This window comes from Geotrypetes seraphini, chromosome 3, assembly GCF_902459505.1.
Source record: "Geotrypetes seraphini chromosome 3, aGeoSer1.1, whole genome shotgun sequence".
NCBI lineage: Eukaryota > Metazoa > Chordata > Amphibia > Gymnophiona > Dermophiidae > Geotrypetes > Geotrypetes seraphini.
Window position 1 is genome coordinate 281,255,412 of NC_047086.1, and position 20,796 is coordinate 281,276,207.

Sequence of the window (20,796 nt, forward strand, 5' to 3'; positions counted from 1 at the left end):
AGTAGTAATAGTTGTAAATTTCTAAAAAATTCTGCTTGATTCGTATTTGGGGCATAAACATTGAACAAATCCAGGGTAGTATTTCCCATGCTCATTTTAACATGTACCCACCTACCCGAATCAATCATTTGAAAATTAACTGTACATTTGTTATTTATTAATTTGGCAACCCCAGCCTTTTTGCCAACTGCAGGGGTAAAAAAATTTTGATGAACCCAACCCCCTTACAGTTTTCTAGATTCCACTACTGACAGGTGCGTCTCTTGGATAAAGTACACATCAGCGTTTTGCTTTTTTAGGAAAGCTAACATTTTCTTCCTTTTTATTTGATGGTTAAGACCATTGACATTCAAAGAAAACATCTTAATCTCCATCTAAATCCATATGCATAAGCCAACAATGATAGTTAAAATTATTTAATTTGATATGATTAGACACCATTACACATATATAGGGGCATAATCAAAAAAACGTCTAAGTCCCCTTTTGGCCTAAGTCCTTAAACGTTCAAAGCAGAAGCAGGGAAAATGTCTAAAATCAAAACAAACGTCCAAAAGGAGGTTTTTTTTTTTTCTCGTATATAATTTCTTTAATCATTTTTTCATATTACAAGTGTATCAGAAAAATTTATATGATCTTATAAATACACACTTGATTTACCTTCATGACCACTTTAAGTACAACATATCATATTTATATACATCTTAAATAATAAAATGCTAGCCGTGCATGCGCACTTGCCTCGCGTGTTCCCTGATCCCTTTTCTGTCGGGATGTGGCAAGACAAGTGCGCATGCGCGCTTATTACGTCACTGAGAGCAGCGAATGTAGGAAGCGGAGTACAAAAACCAACCAACTGAGCGAGCCGGGCCGCTGAGAAAGCGCGGGAGGCCTGGCCCGGGCTGCGGACAGGTAAGGAGCTGGGGCAGTGAGCCTTCCCTGCGGCTGAAATGGAGCCTGGCCACCCTCCGTGACAGACCACAGGAATCCGAGTCCTTTTCCGCTCACCCCCCTTCCCGCGGACCTGACTACCTTGGCGATTCAAGCAGCGTGTGCACCAGTCTTCACACGCTGCTTCGGGCCCTTCTACTTCCCTGATTTGCTCTGCCGCGTCTCTGATGATGTCATCAGGGACGTGCCAGAGTAAATCAGGGCAGTAGAAGGACCCGAAGCAGCGTGTGAAGACTGCTGCTTGAATCGCCGGGTAGGTAGTCAGGTCCGTGGGAAGGGAAGGGAAGGGGGGGGCACAAGGACTCTGGGGAGAATGGCAGACACCGGCCCTGTACTAACTCCCGTGGACAGGGGGAGCAGGAAGGGGTGCTGATGGACAGGGGTGGGGGAAATGAAGGGAGGCCTATTGCTGGACAGAGGGAGCAGGAAGAGGTGATGATGGACAGGGGGGGAAAGGAAGGGAGGCTTATTGCTTGACAGGGGGAACAGGAAGAGGTGCTGATGGACAGGGGGGGAAAAATGAAGGGAGGCCTACTGCTGGACAGGGAGAGCAGGAAGAGGTGCTGATGGACAGGGGGGGAAATGAAGGGAAGCCTACTGCTGGACAGGGGGAGCAGGAAGAGGTGCTGATGGACAGGGGGAAATGAAGGGAGGCCTACTGCTGGACAGGGGGAGCAGGAAGAGGTGCTGATGGACGGGGGGAAGGAATGGAGGCCTATTGTTGGACAGGGGGAGCAGGAAGAGGTGCTGATGGACACGGGGGGGAAATGAAGGCCTACTGCTGGAAATGGGGAGCAGGAAGAGGTGCTGATGGACAGGGGGAAATGAAGGGAGGCCTACTGCTGGACAGAGGGAGCAGGAAGAGGTGATGATGGACGGGGGAAGGAATGGAGGCCTATTGTTGGACAGGGGGAGCAGGAAGAGGTGCTGATGGACACGGGGGGGATGAAGGGAGGCCTACTGCTGGACAGAGGGAGCAGGAAGAGGTGATGATGGACACGGGGGAAAAATGAAGGGAGGCTTACTGCTGGACAGGGGGAGCAGGAAGAGGTGCTGATGGACAGGGGGGGAAAAATGAAGGGAGGCCTACTGCTGGACAGGGGGAGCAGGAAGAGGTGCTGATAGACAGGGGGAAGGTAAAACAAAGGGAGAAGGGCTGCTGCTGGATAAGGGGAGCAGTGAAGGGGTGGTGGTGGACACAGGGGAGGTAAAAATAAGGGAAAATGGACAGGTAAAAGTGGCTAAGGAGACAGAGAGAGAAAGAAATAAAGACACACATATATTCTAGCACCCGTTAATGTAACGGGCTATAAAGCTAGTATTTTATAATGTTCTAAATAATATGTAATTCATTTAATATGTATGACCAATATAAATAAAATAACCCCCCCTCCCAATCCTCCCTACCTATTTCAGAAAATCTAACCTAATCCTTTAAAATTTATTAATTAATTCATACATATTGTAAGATAAATAAAATAATACCCACCCACATCTCCATTTAACAAAAAAAAAAAAAAGGAGTTTGTTTAGATTATGGCCTGCCTCTACTAAACGCCCAGATCACCACTACGTCTACAAGTACACCCCCATTTTTTGCCCATAATGAACCAAAAAAATACCTAAGCCCAAACGTCCAACACAAGGGCTTTTAGGCGAAGGAGCCAGTCCTTCGCCTAAAAGCTGGATTCTGTAACCAGTGTCTGTCAAAAATAACACCGGTTACAGAATCCCCCCCACAATGATCCAGTTAAGAGGGTGCCCAAGCTCTCCAGCCCTGTCGAACCGCGAACCCCCCCTCAACAACATCGGGGCAAGAGGGAGCTCAAGCCCTCTTGCCCCGGCGATGGTGCCCCCCCCCGCCGAGTACGAGCAGGCCAGGAGGGAGCCCAAGCCCTCCTGGACCCAGCAACCCCCCCTCCGACACGAACGGGCCAGGAGAGAGCCCAAGCCCTCCTGGCCCCGGCGACCCCCCCTCTGACATGAACGGGCCACAGTGTTCTCCCCAGGGCCTTTCAGCCGGGTGCTCCGCCCAGCTAATTTAGATGAGCGCCCGGCTGTAATCTCGATCGCAATCCTGCTGCTGCTGCTGCCGCCTTCTGCTCAACATTTTTAAAAAAAACCTTTTCACCGGCTTGGAGATTTACCGGGCTGACTCGGCACAGCCTGAATCGCAAGAGCCTGACTTTTTTTTTTTTTAGTTTCTAACGCCAGCAAGCGACTTGAACCCATGCTCCCCGGCGGGGCTCTAACGTGCATGCCGCTTCCCTCCGAAACCGGAAGTCACGTCCCGAGGGGGGAAGAGAAGGGAAGTCGGCATGCACACGCCCCGGAGCATGGGTTCGCTATAGGAGACAGGTCAGCTTACAACTTGCTCTTGCTTGCTTCGGGCTTTCCTCGCTGCCGGGTCCTGCCTACTTTCTGTTTCTGTAAAGGCAGGACCCGGCAACGAGGAAGGCCCGAAGCAAGCAAGAGCAGCGAGTTGTAAGCTTCCCTCCGTTGCTGACTTATGGAAGATAGATCAGCGATGGAAGGAAGCTTACAACTTGCCTTAGTCCAGCCCTGCACAAAATGCGGCCCAAAACGGATGTCACTGCCGATATGGCTCTCACTCCGCTCTCCTTTGAAGATTAGCTCAGGAGGCAAGATTTAGCCCGAGATCAGACGAACATTAAAGGGCATCTGAGCAGATTGAGGAGAACATGTCCTGTTTTTCCATGCCTAAAAATACCACCTTGTCTAATGTAATCTCTGATCAGATCCCTAAGAGTGATGCAACTATGTATGCTGGACAGTCTCCTCCAGTAAACAGAGCTTTAAAGCCTGCAGCCATACAGAACCAGATAGTCAAAGGGCTCCGAAGTGTAGTATTGCCAAGGGATCTGTCTCACAAGTTTCTGCTGCTGGCAGATGTAAACACAGCACAAGAAATAGAGACTTGTGGCATTCTGTGTGGAAAGCTGATGCATGTAATAGTGCCAAAGCAGTCTGCTGGACCAGACTACAGTTCAGTGATATGGGGAATATGGAAGAATTATTCAGTGTTCAAGATCAACATGATCTCCTCACAGAAGAAAGATGGAGAGAAAGAGAGAGGCAGATACTGGAGAGGGGGGGAGAGAAGGGAAGGAGATGTCAGACCATGGGGTGGAGTGGCAAGGAAGAAAAGGAGAAGAGAGAGATGCCAGAGCATAGGGTAAGGGTGGAGACAAAAAATGGAGAGGGGTTGAAGCTGAAATAAATCATGTAGAAAGGAGAGAAAGGGCACAGGATATAGAGTTTACTGAAGAGACATAGAAAGAGGGAAGATACCATATGGAACAGAGAGAGAGCAGATACTGGATAGAAAAGGCAGAAAGGGTGGACAGTGGATGCAAGGGGCAGAGACAGGGTGGACAGTAGATGGAAGGGGTAGAGAGAGGGTAGAGGCTGGGTGGAAGGGGCAAAGAGAGAGGACAGATGTTGCCTGGAAGGGAGCGAGGACAAATGCTGAATAGAAAGAAGAGAGTGAAGAGAAGATGACTAAAGCAGAAACGACAAAAGGTAGAAAAAAAAATATTTTTTTTGCTTTACGTAGAATCAAGTAGTATTGTAACTGTATTGATTAAAATTTATCAATAGGAAATGGAAATAAGGCAATTTGGGGGGGGCCTAAACCCCTTTCCTCAGATCAGGACAGGATACTATAACAGCTGTTTACTGTACTGTCTTGAAGATTTGGCCTCTGAAAGCTAATCGAAAAATGGATTAGTCCAATAAAATGGTATTTTCGTATTTCTCATTATTTGTTTTATTTCTATTTGTTAATTTGTAAAGTGGTGACTGTTATGTAGAAGTTTTTTTTCAAATTTACATCTACTGTCTTTATATTTTGCACAGTATTAGGGGACATGTGTCACTGTTTCTGTGGTGTTGCATTGTATGCAGAGTCTGGTTTCTTGGTTCAGTTTAACTTTTGACTACATATTTCTATTTTTAGTTTGTGATTATTCCATATTGGGCGAGGGTGTATCTGTGTTCTGTGTGTATGAAAAGGACATGGCTTTCTGTTAGCATCGACTATAGGATCAATTGACTGTAGGATCTGGTTTGTTTAGTTTTCCAATGCGTGTGTTGGTGTTCTAGTGCTCACTGCAGTGTTTAAGATGCTGCCTTTTCCTAGATGCACCCTTATTGTGTGACTCATGGATTATTACTAAAAATATCTTTTTTTATATAGAGGAGGGGGCTGTTAAAAAAATAATTAGCACTGGCTGTCATATATACTAGGTACACCACTGAATTTAATGACCCTGTTCTAATTTTACTGTTGATGTAGGTGTTGTCCCCCCCAACACACAGACACACACATTATAAAGAATTAAATTAAAGTTGTATTATCATCAAGCAGCTTTCAAATGACATTATAAGCAAATAAAAATAAAATATTTTTAATACATTGCTAATTATTACCTGCATCTTTACCTATACTGTTTTGCCCTAGCTATTACTTTGCACTATAGCAAAATAAAAAAGAAGCAGATAAAGATCAATCACACAGGTGCCCTTCAAGGCTCAGTAACACCTCTCCCTAAATTATGTGGAAGAGGTCTGGAAGTGGGGATAGCATCTATTTTATATCCTCAGTGAGACCTCAGGAAGGAACCTAGTGATCAAAACATTATTAGAGGTGTTGTACAGCCATTTCTTGTATGACTGGATGAGCTATATTTATCTTTTTTTTTTTTTAGTTGTTTAAATTCATGCAGAAATAAATGGTTAGATTGAACCTAATGACTTCATTAACGCATTTCCCTTTTTTAAACCTCTATACCATTTGAAAGAGGGTGAATATCTAATTATTCACTTCTAGAATTGGATACTTCTTAGATTTAGTAAAAATATTCTGGCACAAGTGTCAAACCTTAAAAAAGGAAGTCATATCGAGCATTGGAAAATAATAATAATTAACTAATAAAAATAGTATACATTTAATTTTCTCCACTACCAGATTTCCCCGCCCCGCCCCACCCGGCTACTTTTTCATGCCACCCGGCTGGAAAAAATTTCTGGGGAGAACACTGGGGCCAGAAGAGAGCCCAAGCCCTCCTTGCCCCGGCGACCCCCCTCTGAAACGAATGGGCCAGGAGAGAGCCCAAGCTCTCCTGGCCCCGGCAACCCCCCCGACTGGATTGGGCCAGGAGGGAGCCCAAGCTCTCCTGGCCCCAGAGACCCCTTACTCCCACCACAATATGGGCAGGAGGGATCCCAGGCCCTCCTGCCCTCGACACAACCCGCCTCCCCCCAATGACCGCCCCCCGCCAACCTGCAACTCCCCCGGCCGACCCCACGACCCCCCCACCTCCCTTTAACGTTGGTCGGACGGGGGGATACCAAGCCCGCCCGTCCGGCAGGCCAGCCGGCTCCAGAAGGGGCCGGATTGGCCCAGCCGTCTGAAACCCCGCCCACAGGTGGGGCCTAAGGTGCCTGGGCCAATCAGTATCCCTCCTGCCATACTTAGGTTCCACCAGGGGGGAAGGAGGCTTAGTTGGGAGCATCTGGTGGCAGGAAGGAGTGGGCATCGCCCCTGCCAAAAATAAAAGCCTTGTTCACGTATATACGGACGCATATACCTTCTGCATGGCTCACAAGAACAGGGAGAATAACCTAATGTCTAGAATGACACACCTATTGCACTAGAAATAAGAATTGCCATTTTGTCATATACCCACAATATATTTCATCTTGCTGTATTTTGCACTCAGTTACTACAGAGCAGCACTAGATCACAAAGCTCAGAACGCGTTTTCACTGATCAGGTACAAAATAAGCCAGTTTTTATGCTGAAAATGAAAACCATACAGTGACAACTTGAAACAAATAGCTTTCATCTTTATTTATAAAATTCTATACAAAACCAGTGTAGTTAAACAATGCTATATGCTATGCTTGAATAAAATACAAAATTATAAAAATATATAACATTTAAAAGAGAATAGGCCAAGTAAAAATTTTGTTTGAAAATGACTGAGGATGAAATATCAGAGGCAAACTCAGACTATAGGAAGGGAAGGGGAAAAAATATGCTCATGAAGCACAACTTCTGTGAACAGGTAAGGGCAGAGTGAAAGCATTTATCTTGGTGGTCAGAGGAGAGTTTGAGGCACACAGATCACATAATCCTGCATGGGAATCTTAAGGGGAGAGTAGATGTCACATGATCCTAGGCATCTGTGATCACGATTGTGTGATTTCTACATATAACGGGCACTTATAGATATAAAAATATAGGGGGCGAGGAGAGGAGAGAACCTTAGGCCTTAATCAACAAGGGATTTCAACCATTGCATTCTTTAAGTAGGAATATGCATAGGGAATGTGTTTGGTTCAAAATTCAGGCAGGATCTCTCGGCTCTAGTTAATAAAGCACTATGAAATGTGGTTTTCCATGATATGGGAAGGTGTCCCCACACACTGCATGGAGGCACAAGGTGACAAACATTTAAGAAATATAGTTAAATTCTCAATATAATTTTCAATAAGATGGGCAGGTTGAGCCAGTGATGAAAACTCCTGGGGAATCTTTAAAGCGCTCCATGTCACTGATAAAAGCCCCAACACAAGTGTATAAACAATTTCTACAACACGCAACTACTGCTCAGAGAGTTGCAATTTTTGCCCTGCATAGATGGCACAGGATTGCATGATTTCCAATGACAAATGTTTTATGAACAACATCCTAAACTGTATATTCCAATGCCACTATACAGAATTCATGGATGTACTAACTTAACATAATTGACAACTTTTGACAGTCATTTATAAACCAGCAGATTCACTAACAAGGCAATCCACTTGCTCCAGCTGGGTTAACTGCAGATATCCCCATGTGTAAAATAGAATATTCAGGAAAAGTGTACACCTCCTGAAGGTGAATATCAGTCAAGACCCTCATTGATGCCACGGATGCGCCGGGCCAGCTGAATGTCCTGCACGAATAGTGTGACTCGCTTTGCATGGATAGTACATAAATAGGCATCTTCAAAGAGACGAGTCAAGAAAGCTTCTGCAGCCTGAGGAAAGAGATGAAAGAAAGCATGACAGTGAAGTAAGCACCCCAGCTCTATCTCAATAGTGTAAAGGCAGAAATAACCAATGGCACAAGTCTGTGATCCAAAACAGGCAATCAATTCAGTGGCACGTTTGGCCCACTTGACATGGATTGAAAGCCCCTTCCACCAATCCTATTCTTGCAGCAACCCACTTACCTCCTGAAGGGATTGCAGGGCCATAGATTGCCATCGATAGTCATAGCCCCTTGTAAAGCGGAGACAGATCTCCCGCACCTGAAAGAGATGACATGGGCCAGGGTGAGGCAGAAACAGACTACACATAAGACAACATGCACAGGTATGGAAATTAGTGTGCCTTCTCACGTGGAAGACTAATAATGTCTTTACAGAATGGATTTAATCTTTCATATCAGAAAATGAAGTTCTTTTTGTTTATTGTTTTAACTGTTTTTTAAATATTATTGCAAACTGCCTAGATTTAATGAAGAGTCGCGGTATATCAAGTTCTTTTAATAAACATATACATTGTCATTTATGGCCAAAGAAATAGCTACAACGGGAAAAAAAACAGAAAGTACATCTCCTGCTGAAGAATAGTTTTTGGATAAGAAGTTCTGTGGTATTCTGGTAATGTAGAATCTCCATTAATGCTCGAGCACCAGGTCGATATCTCTGCCTTGTTGCTCTGGGCCTCCGGGAACCTGAAAATACAAGTAAAGGATTCTTTTACATATAGGTAACTGAATGGGATGGGATGTGCCACAGCACCATCAATATTTTGACCGACACATCACAAGAAATTAGAGAGCTTGGGGACAGGGCTGGGGATTTCTTAGGCTCCTCCAATTAAAAAGGTGTTTCCTTGCCCCTGCTCTTACGTGAACTATGGAGTGCAAAGATACTAAGGGGGAAAAATCCTGGGAAGAAACAACGGGCAAAACATAGGAGTTGACTAACCCAGAATAAGAGGATAAAAGGATTGCAGCACAAGAGAAGAAAATAAAGTTTGAAGCACAGGGAAAGGAAATGAAGACAAAAAAATACCAGGGCCTAAATTGCATATAATGCAAGGAGCCTAAGGAACAAAATGGGGGAATTAGAAGTCGTGGCCAAAACTGAGAACATAAACATCATTGGGGTCTCCGAAACATGGTGGAATGAAGAAAACAAATGGCATTCAGCACTGCCGGGGTACAAACTCTATCGCCAGGACAGGCCAGGTCAGAAAGGAGGAATAGCCCTATACATAAAAGAAAGCATACACTCGACCAGAGTGGACACAGCAGCGACGACCAACAATTTGGAATCACTATGGGTTAAAATACCAGGAAGGAAAGGGCCCGAGATAAAGATGGGCCTGTATTATCATCCACCTGGGCAAACTGAAGCTATCGATGAAGTAATGGAAGCCGAGATGAAGCGAGAATGCAAAAGTAACACAATTATTATGGGAGACTTCAACTATCCTGGGATAGACTGGAGTCTTGGAAGCGCAAAATGCACTAGAGAGACCGGATTCCTGGAGGTTATACAGGATTGCTTCATGGATCAAACTTGTCAGAGAACCGACGAGAGGGAATGCACTTTGGATCTAAGAGGACTTGTGAAGGAAGTGGAAGTAGTGGGACCATTGGGAAATGGCGATCACAATATGATCAAGTTCAAAGTTGAAGTAGGAATACCGAAGGGAAAGAGAACCATAGCGACAACTTTTAACTTCAAGAAAGGAAACTACGAAGCAATGAGAGTAATGGTAAGGAAGAAACTTAGGAACACCTCAAAGAAATGGCAGACTGTAGAGCAGGCCTGGTCTTTATTCAAGGACATGGTGATCGAGGCGCAAAATCTGCATATCCCAAGATTCAGAAAAGGGTGCAAAAAGAATCGAACAAAAGACCCGGCGCGGATAACTAAAGAAGTGAAGAAAGCGATTGGTGATAAGAAGAATTCATTCAGGAAATGGAAAAAGGGCAAAACTGAGGAGAACTGGAACGAGCACAGGAAGTATCAAAAAGAATGTCACCGTGTAGTTAGAAAAGCCAAAAGAGAATATGAAGAAAGGCTAGCCAAGGAAGCACGAAATTTCAAACCGTTCTTCAGATATGTTAAAGGGAGGAGGTGGGACTGCTGGATGACGGAGACAGGAAGGGAGTAGTGAAGGAGGAAAAGAAGTGGCGGAAAGACTAAACATGTTCTTTTCATCTGTATTTACAAAACAGGACACATCCAACATACCAGAACCTGAGCAAATCTTCAAAGGAGACCAAACAGATAAATTAACATCCATGGAAGTAAGCCTTGAACACGTACGCAGGCAGTTAGAAAATTTAAAAACTGACAAATCGCTGGGCCCGGACAGAATCCACCCAAGGGTTCTGAAAGAACTAAAGGAGGAAATAGCGGAACTACTACAGCAAGTTTGCAATCTATCCCTGAAAACAGGAGTGATCCCGGAGGATTGGAAGATAGCCAATGTTACACCCATCTTTAAAAAGGGATCAAGAGGTGACCTGAGGAACTACATACCGGTGAGTCTGACTTCGGTTCCGGGGAAAATGGCGGAAGCGCTGATAAAAGACAGCATAGATGAGCATTTCGAAAGAAATAAACCTCTAAACACAAGCCAACATGGCTTCTGGAAGGGGAGATTGTGCCTAACAAACTTACTGCACTTCTTCAAAGGAATTAACAAACGGATGGACAAAGGGGACCCCATAGACATCGTATATTTAGTTGTCCAAAAAGCCTTTGACAAGGCTTGAATGCCTACTTCGGAAACTGAAGAACCATGGGGTGGAATGAGACGTACATAGATGGATCAGGAATTGGTTGGTGGGTAGGAAACAGAGGGTAGGACTACTCAGACTGGAGGAGGGTCACGAGTGGTGTTCCGCAGGGGCCGGTGCCGCTATTCAATTCAATATATTTCTAAATGATATAGAAACAGGGACGAAGTGCGAAATAATAAAATTTGCAGACGACACCAAACTATTTAGTGGTGCTCGGACTAAAGAGGACTGCAAAGAATTACAAAGGGACCTGAACAAACTAGAGGAGTGGGTGACGATATGGCAGATGAAGTTCAATGTAGAGAAATGTAAAGTATTGCATGTAGGAAGCAGAAACCTGAGGTACAGCTATACAATGGGAGGGATGTTATTGAGTGAGAGTACCCAAGAAAGGGACTTGGGGTAATTGTGGACAAAACAATGACGCCGACGGCACAGTGCGCAGCAGCCAAGAGAGTGAAGAGAAAGCACAGTTACTTACCGTAACAGGTGTTATCCAGGGACAGCAGGCATATATTCTCACATGTGGGTGACGTCATCTACGGAGCCCCAGCGCGGACAGCTTTTCAAGCAAACTTGATTGAAGTTTCAAGTTTGCACACTGCACCACGCATGTGCTAGCCTTCTTGCCCACTAGAGGGCGCATCCCCACCTCGTGGTCCTCAGTTCCATATCAAGCAAAGAAGCCATCCCCGGGGAGGAGGGCGGGTTGTGAGAATATATGCCTGCTGTCCCTGGATAACACCTGTTAAAGTAACTGTGCTTTATCCCAGGACAAGCAGGCATGATATTCTCACATGTGGGTGACCTCCAAGCCAACCAAAAAAGGGCAGGTGGGAGGATGGCAATTTATGAAAACAGATTACTTAACACCGACTGGCCAAACCGGCCGTCGCTTCTGGACAAAGTGTCCAGACAGAAGTGGGAGGTGAACGTATGAACCGAAGACCAAGTGGCAGCTTTACAAATGTCCTCCATAGGCGTGGATCGGAGGAAAGCAACCGAAGCTGCCATCGCTCGGACCTTATGCCCCGTAACTCGACCCGAGAGCGGGAGACCAGCCTGAGCGTAGCAAAAAGAAATACAAGCAGCCAACCAGTTGGACAAGGTGCGCTTGGAAACAGGATGTCCCAACCGATTAGGATCAAAGGACAAAAACAATTGAGGAACCTTCCGATGAGACTTGGTACGTTGGAGATAAAAGGCCAACGCCCTCTTACAGTCAAGCGTGTGAAGCGCCGCCTCACCAGGATGAGAGTGGGGCTTCGGGAAGAATACCGGAAGAACAATGGACTGATTGAGGTGGAAATCAGACACAACTTTAGGCAAAAATTTAGGATGGGTGCGAAGAACCACCTTGTCATGATGAAACACAGTAAAAGGAGGATCCGCAACCAAAGCCTGTAGCTCGCTAATCCGACGAGCGGATGTGAGCGCAATCAAAAAGACCTCTTTCCAAGTGAGAAACTTAAGATGAGATTTGTCGATAGGTTCAAAAGGAGGCTTCATCAGTTGAGCTAAGACCACATTAAGATCCCAAACTACAGGAGGAGGTTTCAAAGGAGGATGGACATTCACGAGACCCCTCATGAAACGAGAAACCAGAGGATGAAGAGAGAGGGATCGACCCTCGAGATGCCGATGGAATGCCGCAATGGCACTGAGATGCACCCGAATGGAAGTCGTCTTCAGTCCAGACTTCGACAGATGCAACAAATATTCCAGTACCGAAGACACGAGAACTGAAGTCGGGTCCAGATGATTCAAGGAGCACCAGGATGAAAATCTGGTCCACTTCTGGGAATAACAAAGCCGAGTCGAGGCCTTGCGCGAGGCTTCCAAAATCTCCCTCACCGACTGAGAAACAGGAACCGATGTCAAGGGGAAAGGAACCAAGCGGTCAGATGTAAAGACTGAAGAATGGGTTGTAACAGCGAACCCCGACTCTGAGACAGCAGAGAGGGAAAGACAGGCAGAAGCAGAGGTTCCCTGACACTGAGTTGAAGAAGCAGGGAGAACCAGTGCTGTCTGGGCCAACGAGGCGCAATGAGAATCATAGTGGCTCTGGTCGATTTGAGATGCACCAGCGTTCTCAAGATCAGAGGGAAAGGAGGGAACGCATAAAGGAACCTTCCCCCCCAGTCGAGAAGAAAGGCATCGGCCTCGAGACGGTCCCGGGAGTACATCCGAGAACAGTAGAGGGGTAGTTTGTGAGTCTCCGGGGAGGCAAACAGATCCACCTGAGGAGTCCCCCAGCGGTCGAAGACCTCGCGTAGAACCCGGGAGTTCAGCGACCACTCGTGCGGCTGGAGAAGACGACTGAGTTTGTCTGCCAGACAGTTCCTCTCTCCCTGAATGTAAACCGCACGCAGGAATATGTTCTGAGAGACTGCCCATTCCCAAAGGCGCAGGGCTTCCTGGCACAGAGGCCAAGAACCCGTCCCCCCTTGCTTGTTGACATAATACATTGCCACCTGGTTGTCCGTCCTTACGAGCACTACTTGATCGTGCAGTAGGTGACAGAAAGCTCGAGCAGCCAGAAAAATGGCACGAAGCTCCAACACATTGATGTGACAAAGACGGTCCTCGGCCGACCAAAGACCCTGCGTTCGAAGACCGTCGAGATGTGCCCCCCACGCGTACTCCGAAGAGTCCGTGGTCAGGACCTTGCGACACGGAGGAACGAGAAACAGCAAACCCCCTGAAAGATTGGAAGAGTTGGTCCACCAACGGAGCGAGCGTCTCAAAGAAGGAGTCACTGTTATCGGACAAGAGACTGGGTCGCGATCCTGCCGCCATTGAGAGGCCAGAGTCCACTGAGCAAGCCTCAGATGCAAGCGGGCAAAGGGAGTGACGTGGACCGTCGATGCCATGTGGCCCAGAAGGATCATCATACGCTGAGCCGACACCACGGATCGCTACAAAACTTGGCGACCTAACCGAAGCAAGGCCTCCCGTCGAAGAGGGGGGAGGAAAGAGCGGAGGCGAACCGTGTCCAGCACGGCTCCTATAAACTGGAGAGACTGAGCCGGGCACAACTGAGACTTGGGAAAGTTCACTTCGAACCCTAGGCGTTGAAGTAAGATGATAGTCTGTTGGGTCGCTAAGATAACTCCCTCCCTGGTCGGGGCCTTGATCAACCAATCATCCAGGTAGGGAAAGACCTGCAGTCCCCGAGAGCGCAGGGCCGCCGCAACCACCACCATACACTTTGTGAATACCCGAGGGGAGGACGCCAGACCAATGGGAAGGACCCGATACTGAAGGTGCAAATCCCCCACTTGGAACCGTAAGAACTTGCGGAAAGCGGGATGCACCGGAACATGGGTATATGCTTCCTTCAAGTCCAGGGAGCACATCCAATCCCCTTCCTCCAACAGGGGATATAAAACCGGAAGCGATAACATACGGAACTTCTCCCGGACCAGGAACTTGTTGAGCTTCCGGAGGTCCAAAATGGGGCGCAAATCCCCGGTCTTTTTCGGGACCAAAAAATAACGGGAGTAAAACCCCCGACCCCTCTGGTCGAGAGGAACAAGCTCGACTGCCCGTAGGCTCAACAAGGCCCTGGCTTCGACCAGGAGAAGGGCCAACTGGCTCCGATTGGGCGGGCAAGCCCTGGGTGGCATGTCCGGAGGCTGCGCGGAGAAGTTGAGCGAATAGCCCTCTGAGACAGTCCGGAGCACCCATGCGTCGGACGTGATCCCGGTCCAAGCCCCGTAAAAAGCCCTGAGTCGACCCCCGATGGGGAGGGGGTCCGGCGAAACTGCGGAGGGGGCCCGCCCCCAACCGCACATCCCGTCAAAAGGACGGCGCAGACTTGGACGCTCCCTGCGCAGCGGGCTTGGAGGGACCTCCCCTACCCTGTTGGGGTGGGCGTCGGGGTGGAGGTCTCGAGAAAGCCAGCGTAGATTTTTGAGGGTATCTTCTCGGGGGTTGCCGAAAGGGTCTTTGCGGCGGGGCCTTAGGTTTTGGACGTACCAGGGAGGCAAGAGAGCGTTCCTGCTCCGAAAGCCGCTTGGTTGCCGCCTCCAAGGAGTCGTCAAACAACTCCGAACCCACGCAGGGCAAATTCGCCAAGCGCTCCTGCAGGTTGGGGTCCATCTCGAGGGTACGGAGCCAGGCCAGCCGGCGCATAGCCACCGCACAGGCCGATACCCTCGAGGCGAGTTCGAAGGCGTCGTACACCGCATGGAATAGGTACAGGCGCAGTTGGGAAAGATTTGACATAAAGGTGGCAAACCTGTCCCTATGGGAATCCGGTATCACCTCCCGCAAACTGGGGAGGTCCTTCACCATGGCACGCAAGTATGAAGAATACGAAAAGGCGTAATTTAGGACCCTCGTCGCCATAAGAGAGTTAGCGTAGAGGCGACGACCAAATTTGTCGAGGGTCCGGCCTTCCCTCCAAGGCGGGACCGCTGCAGACACCCTGGAAGGTTGCGTCCTCTTAAGTGCCGACTCCACCAGGAGCGATTGGTGAGAGAGTTGCCCCTTCTCGAACCCCTTAGGCGGAATGGTCCGGTATTTCGACTCCATCTTGGAGGGCACCACCGTGACTGTAAGAGGGGCTTCCAAATTTCTTAGAAAGGTCTGATGGAGGACCTTGTTCAGAGGGAGGCGAGGGGATTCCCGTGGGGGAGAAGGAAGATCCTGCTCATCCAAAAATTCTTTGGTGTAATGGGAACCCGCTAACAAGTCCACACCCAAAGCCCCCGCCATATCCTGCACAAACTTAGAAAAAGACGAAGGTCTGGCAGGAGGAGAAGGTGTCCGAGATCTCCCCGCCGAGCCGAAGGGGGAGGCCTCGAGGGAGTACCTCGGCTCCTTACCCGACCCCCATGAGGCACAGTCCCGGGACCTCGAAGGAGTCGGAGACCGAGCCTGCCTGAAGGAACCCCTGGGGTATGGGGTATCAAGGCCCTTCCCTTCCGCCCCGGCGAGGAGGCACGGGAACTCTCTCCGACCTGGGAGCGAAAAAGGCTGGGGTTATCCAGGCGGAGCTCCGAGACTCGTAAGGTCTCGCCCCCGAGCGGCGACGAGCGACCTCGCCTCCGAGGCGAGGCCCGAGACCGCTTGGCCTTCCTTGGACGGCGCCTCGCCCGAGGCCTGCCCGAAGGCGAGGAGCCTCGCGAGGACCTCGAGGACGATGTGGACGAGAGCCTCCGCACCCGGCGCATCTTATCGTGGGGCCGCACGCTACGCTCAGGCTATCCCACCGAAGCCGGGTCCGAGGGCAAAGCCGAGGTCGAGGCCGTAGGCACCTCGGGAGCCGAAGCCCCAGTACCCGAGACTGAGGTCGCCAACTGCGGGGCAGCCGAGGCCGAAGCAGTCGAGGCCAAAGCCTGCTGCAGGTTCTCAATGGCCCCGGACAGCTCCGAGGCGATCAACGCCCGGAGCAAGTCCTGGAACGCCGGGATCGACATCCCAGGCGGTAACACCTGTCGATGCTCCTCAGAGGGCGACCTCGGTCTCGAGTATTCCCTCGGGGCAATCGATTTGGACGCCTTGGGCTGGGCGGAGGCCGACCCTCCCGCTGCCGAAGAGCCCGAGGATGGCTTCTTGGTTGACCCTGGAGCTGAGGAGGGAAGCGGAGACTTACCCGACTTGGACGAGGCAATAGGCTTCGAAGGGACCGAGGGTCGAGGCGAAGCCGAGGGGCCCGAGGCCGAGGCCGGGGCCGAAGCCGAGGCCGAACTCGAGGCCTTCCCGGCCGGGGAATCAACATCGAAAAGTTCCGCCATGCAGGCCCTGCGTCGTTTAAGAGCCCTCTTCTGAAAGGTGGCACACCGGGCACAGGATTCTGTCGGGTGCTGAGGGCCCAAGCACCGCAAACAGCACCGGTGAGGGTCAGTGATGGATAAAAGTCGGTCACACCGACTGCACTTTTTGAATCCCGTTACAGGCCGGGACATGGGCCCAACAAGCGGCCGGGAACAGACGAGGTCCCTCGGCCGTGGCTACCGGGAGCCCCCGGAGCGACGGAGAAAAAATAAACCTTTTTTTTTTTTTTAGAAAATGAAACAACAACGAAAGAGAAAACAATAAAACGCAGCGACCGCGTCGAAAAAGATACAGCCGCGGCGACAGAAGGCAATTTTTTACAGAGCACAATTATCCACAGGGCTTCTGGCTCCGCGGATGAAATTGAACTGAGGACCACGAGGTGGGGATGCGCCCTCTAGTGGGCAAGAAGGCTAGCACATGCGTGGTGCAGTGTGCAAACTTGAAACTTCAATCAAGTTTGCTTGAAAAGCTGTCCGCGCTGGGGCTCCGTAGATGACGTCACCCACATGTGAGAATATCATGCCTGCTTGTCCTGGGATAATGCTAGGTATAATCAAGAAGGGTATTACAACCAGAACGAAAGAAGTTATCCTGCTGTTGTATCGGGCGATGGTGCGTCCGCATCTGGAGTACTGCATCCAATATTGGTCGCCGTACCTTAAGAAGGATATGGCGATACTCGAGAGGGTTCAGAGGAGAGCGACAAGTTTGATAAAGGGTATGGAAAATCTTTCATACACTGAGAGACTGGAGAAACTGGGGCTCTTCTCCCTGGAGAAGAGGAGAATTAGAGGGGATATGATAGAGACTTACAAGATCATGAAGGGCATAGAGAAAGTAGAGAGGGATAGATTCTTCAAACTTTCGAAAACTACAAGAACGAGAGGGCATTCGGAAAAGTTGAAAGGGAACATGTGAAACTCTAGTGTGGCACAAAAGCACATTCCTCGCTTTCCTCCTCCATCTTCTCCTTATTAAGTGAGACCGCACAGAATGATGAAAGGCTTGCAGGAAAAGCAGATTGATCATACCCATGATCACTTTCCTCAAAGTACAGGCAGTCCCCAAATTAGACACCCGACTTAACTACGACTTGTACTTAAGAATGCAGTTGTAGCTTCATTTGATTAAGAACAGTGTGTGGTTGTGCATGCTGTACCCTAGAGGGGACAGTTGGCCTTTTTATCAGCTGGAAGGTAAGCAGCAAGAATCTTAAAATCTACAAGTTTTGAGTTACATACAAATCTGACTTAAGAACAGCTTTAAAAACATAACTTGTTCTTAACCTGGGGACTGCCTGTACATCTTTTCCACCTGTGGGTACTGAAGTTCATTACCAGGTTCCCATCTCCATGCAACAGTGAAGTCACAACCATGCTGAGATAACATGGTACAGACCTCCATAGTCATCAATGTCATGTAAGAAGATAGATTCCTGTTCCTTCATGATTCTCACACTCTTCTCCCCTGGTCCCACCCTTTACCATTCAAATAACACAGGTTATTCATAAATCTTAATATCAGTATTGATCTGTTCATTCTTCATTACATTAGTGCAAGCCTATGGGTCTCAGCCATTAGTGCTGTACTTATGTTTTATGTGCATCAGTGTGATATCTGCATGAGGCTCTGAAGAAGCTCTGCTCTTCAACTATTATGTGAATCAGTGTGACACTTTTTTTTTTTTTTTTTGGGGGGGGGAGGGTCGGCTCTAATTTTGCACAATCCCTTCCCTGTGGCACCCTCTCTTCCTTACTCGGGTGTCCCGCTGGAGCCGGCGGAGTACTCCTGGCTACAGTCACTTTCCTAGGGATGCGGGTCTTCCTCCTGCTGGCACGAGGCTCCAGGTTCCCACTCGTGCTAGGGCCCGAATGCCGTCTCATGACTTAGCAGCGACGTCACAGCTCAACCAAATATGACAAGCAACAGGAGCGACCCGTGACCACCAAACCGTGTCGAAATATATTTCAAACGACGACAGCACTCATATGCCTTTACACCGCGCCTGCGCAAATACCTTGTTCAAACTGCCCGCACGGTCCGCCTCCCTCCTCAAATGTCACTTCCTTCCCTAGTTTGTGTGTGGGGTTTTCACCACGTGCCCCTTCCTCCGGACGTTGCTAGGCGAAGACTTGAGGGACACTTTGAGAAGCGATCGAGGGTTGGTTTAGGCTCAAGATTCAAGTTCACCAAGCTATATTTCGTTTCATTATGTTTGTAGGTCTTACTAAAATCTAATACTGTATAATAAAACCCTTACCCGCGCAGTGGAAATGGCGTGATCCCTGCCGCCGTGATTTGTGCTTCTGTGACCATGTTCCATATGTGGCGCGTGTGCGGCGGTGGAGCCTATGGCGGTTTGATTTGCGGCGGGTAAGAGGATCCCGCGGCGCCGATTTTTTCCATTGCCTATGACGCTTCCAGCCGAGGGCAGAGAAGGAGGCTTCAACTCGCTGCTCCTGCTTGCTTCGGGCCTTCCTCGCTGCCGGGTCCTGCTCCTGCCTTCGCACAAAAAGAAAATAAGTGGGAACCGGCAGCGACGAAGGACCGAAGCAAGCAGCAGTGAGTTGTGAATGCTGCGCTGCCAACGGCTGTATGAGACCTAGGAGGAGAGGGGAGGGGGGATGAGAAATCCTACTGATGGCTGTGTGAGACCGCGGAGGGGGGGGAATGCTGCTGACGTCTGTGTGAGACCGCGGGGGGAATACTGCAGCAGCAACCTTTTGGGGGGAAAGAGGGAGAACGAAAACCAGGGAAGAGTGAGGGAAGGGCTACTGCAGGGGGAGCAGGCAAGGGGTGCTGGTAAACAGGGAGAAGTAAAAGGAAGGGAGAAGGGCTACTGCTGGACAGGGGGAGCAGGCAAGGGGTGCTGCTAAACAGGGGGGAGATAAAAGGGAGAGGGCTACTGCTGAACAGGGGGAGCAGGGAAGGGGTGCTGCTGGACATGGGGGAGGTAAAAGGAAGGGAGAAGGGCTACTGCAGGACAGGGAGAATGGAATGGGTGCTGCTGGACGGGGAGGTAAAAGGAAGGGAGAAGGGCTTCTGCATGACAGAGGGAGCAGGCAAGGGGTGCTGTTGTACAGGGAAGGATGTGAGGGAAATGCTGCTGCTGCTGCTGCACAGAGAAGTGGGGGAGGGGGGAAAGGAAAGGGGGCCAGTGAGCAAACTTGCTATGCTTTGGGGGAGGGGGGTGCTGGAGGGCAGGCAGCAATCTTGGTTTGCTCGGGGGGGGGGAGACAGAAGGGGGCCACGGAGAGAGACAGAAAGACAGGCAGACAGCACACGAGAATGAAAGACAGATGCTGCACACAGAAAGACAGCGGGCAGGGAGAGATACAGAAAGCAAGAAAGACAGACAGACAGGGAGCCAGGGAGAGAGACAGACAGAAAGAAAGAAAGACAGGCAGATAGGGGGTCCAGAGAGAGAGACAAACGGCCAGAGAGACAGACAGACAGCCAGCGGCCAAGGAGAGAGAGAAAGAAAAAACAGACAGACAGCGGCCAAGGAGAGAGAGAGAAAAAAAGACAGACACTCATATAGTAAGTTTTCATTAAATTTTGTGATCTGTTAAGTCTACACATCTATTCTAGCACTCGTTAATCTAACTGGCTTAAACACTAGTAATATATAAAGTCCATCAAAATGAAAGGGAGCAAACCATGTTATTAAACAGCAAGCAACAATAGAAGAGAATGCAGGCAATTATCGAATGCAGAAAAAAGAGTTTTACAGAATTTTGTCTTTCCCGGGTGAGGTCACGGTTCTGGCCTGTGGCAAGCAACAACGGATTTTGCTGCATTGGTTTTCCATGTCTTCTTTTCTCCCTTGGAAATTTCATTTTTTCTTTCTTCAGGTTCTAGTACAATGTTTGTCTGCATTATTCTTTTTCTAAGTTGTGGTTCGTATTTGTGCATGTGTTCTGCATATAAGAAGGAGAAAAGTGTGCTTTATGGGGGTGCTGAAAAGTTCTCAGCCCAACCACAAATGGAAGGAATGACGTGGAACTGTGAAACTTACAAGTTATTCCACATATTCACCCCTTGACACATCGTGTCTGAAGTTTCTGTAACCTTTCCAAAAAATACTCCGATGTCTGGTCACTGAAATACTGCTCCGCTGCTGCAATCACCTCCGAATCACTTGAAAATTGTCACCCTTTCAACTCTTTTTAAGGTTAGGAAACAGAAAATAGTCAGATGGCATAAAATTTGGTGAG

At 48.8% G+C, this 20,796-nt stretch overlaps 1 long non-coding RNA gene across 1 annotated transcript; it reads right to left on the minus strand.

Moving 5' to 3' along the window:
* Positions 1–6,853: 6,853 nt before the first annotated feature.
* On the minus strand, positions 6,854–18,566 carry LOC117356360. The gene is made up of 4 exons (XR_004538625.1): positions 18,336–18,566; positions 8,582–8,704; positions 8,199–8,276; positions 6,854–8,003 (listed from the first exon to the last, which is right to left on the minus strand). It is a non-coding gene; the product is annotated as an uncharacterized LOC117356360 (long non-coding RNA).
* Between the last annotated feature and the right edge of the window lie 2,230 nt (positions 18,567–20,796).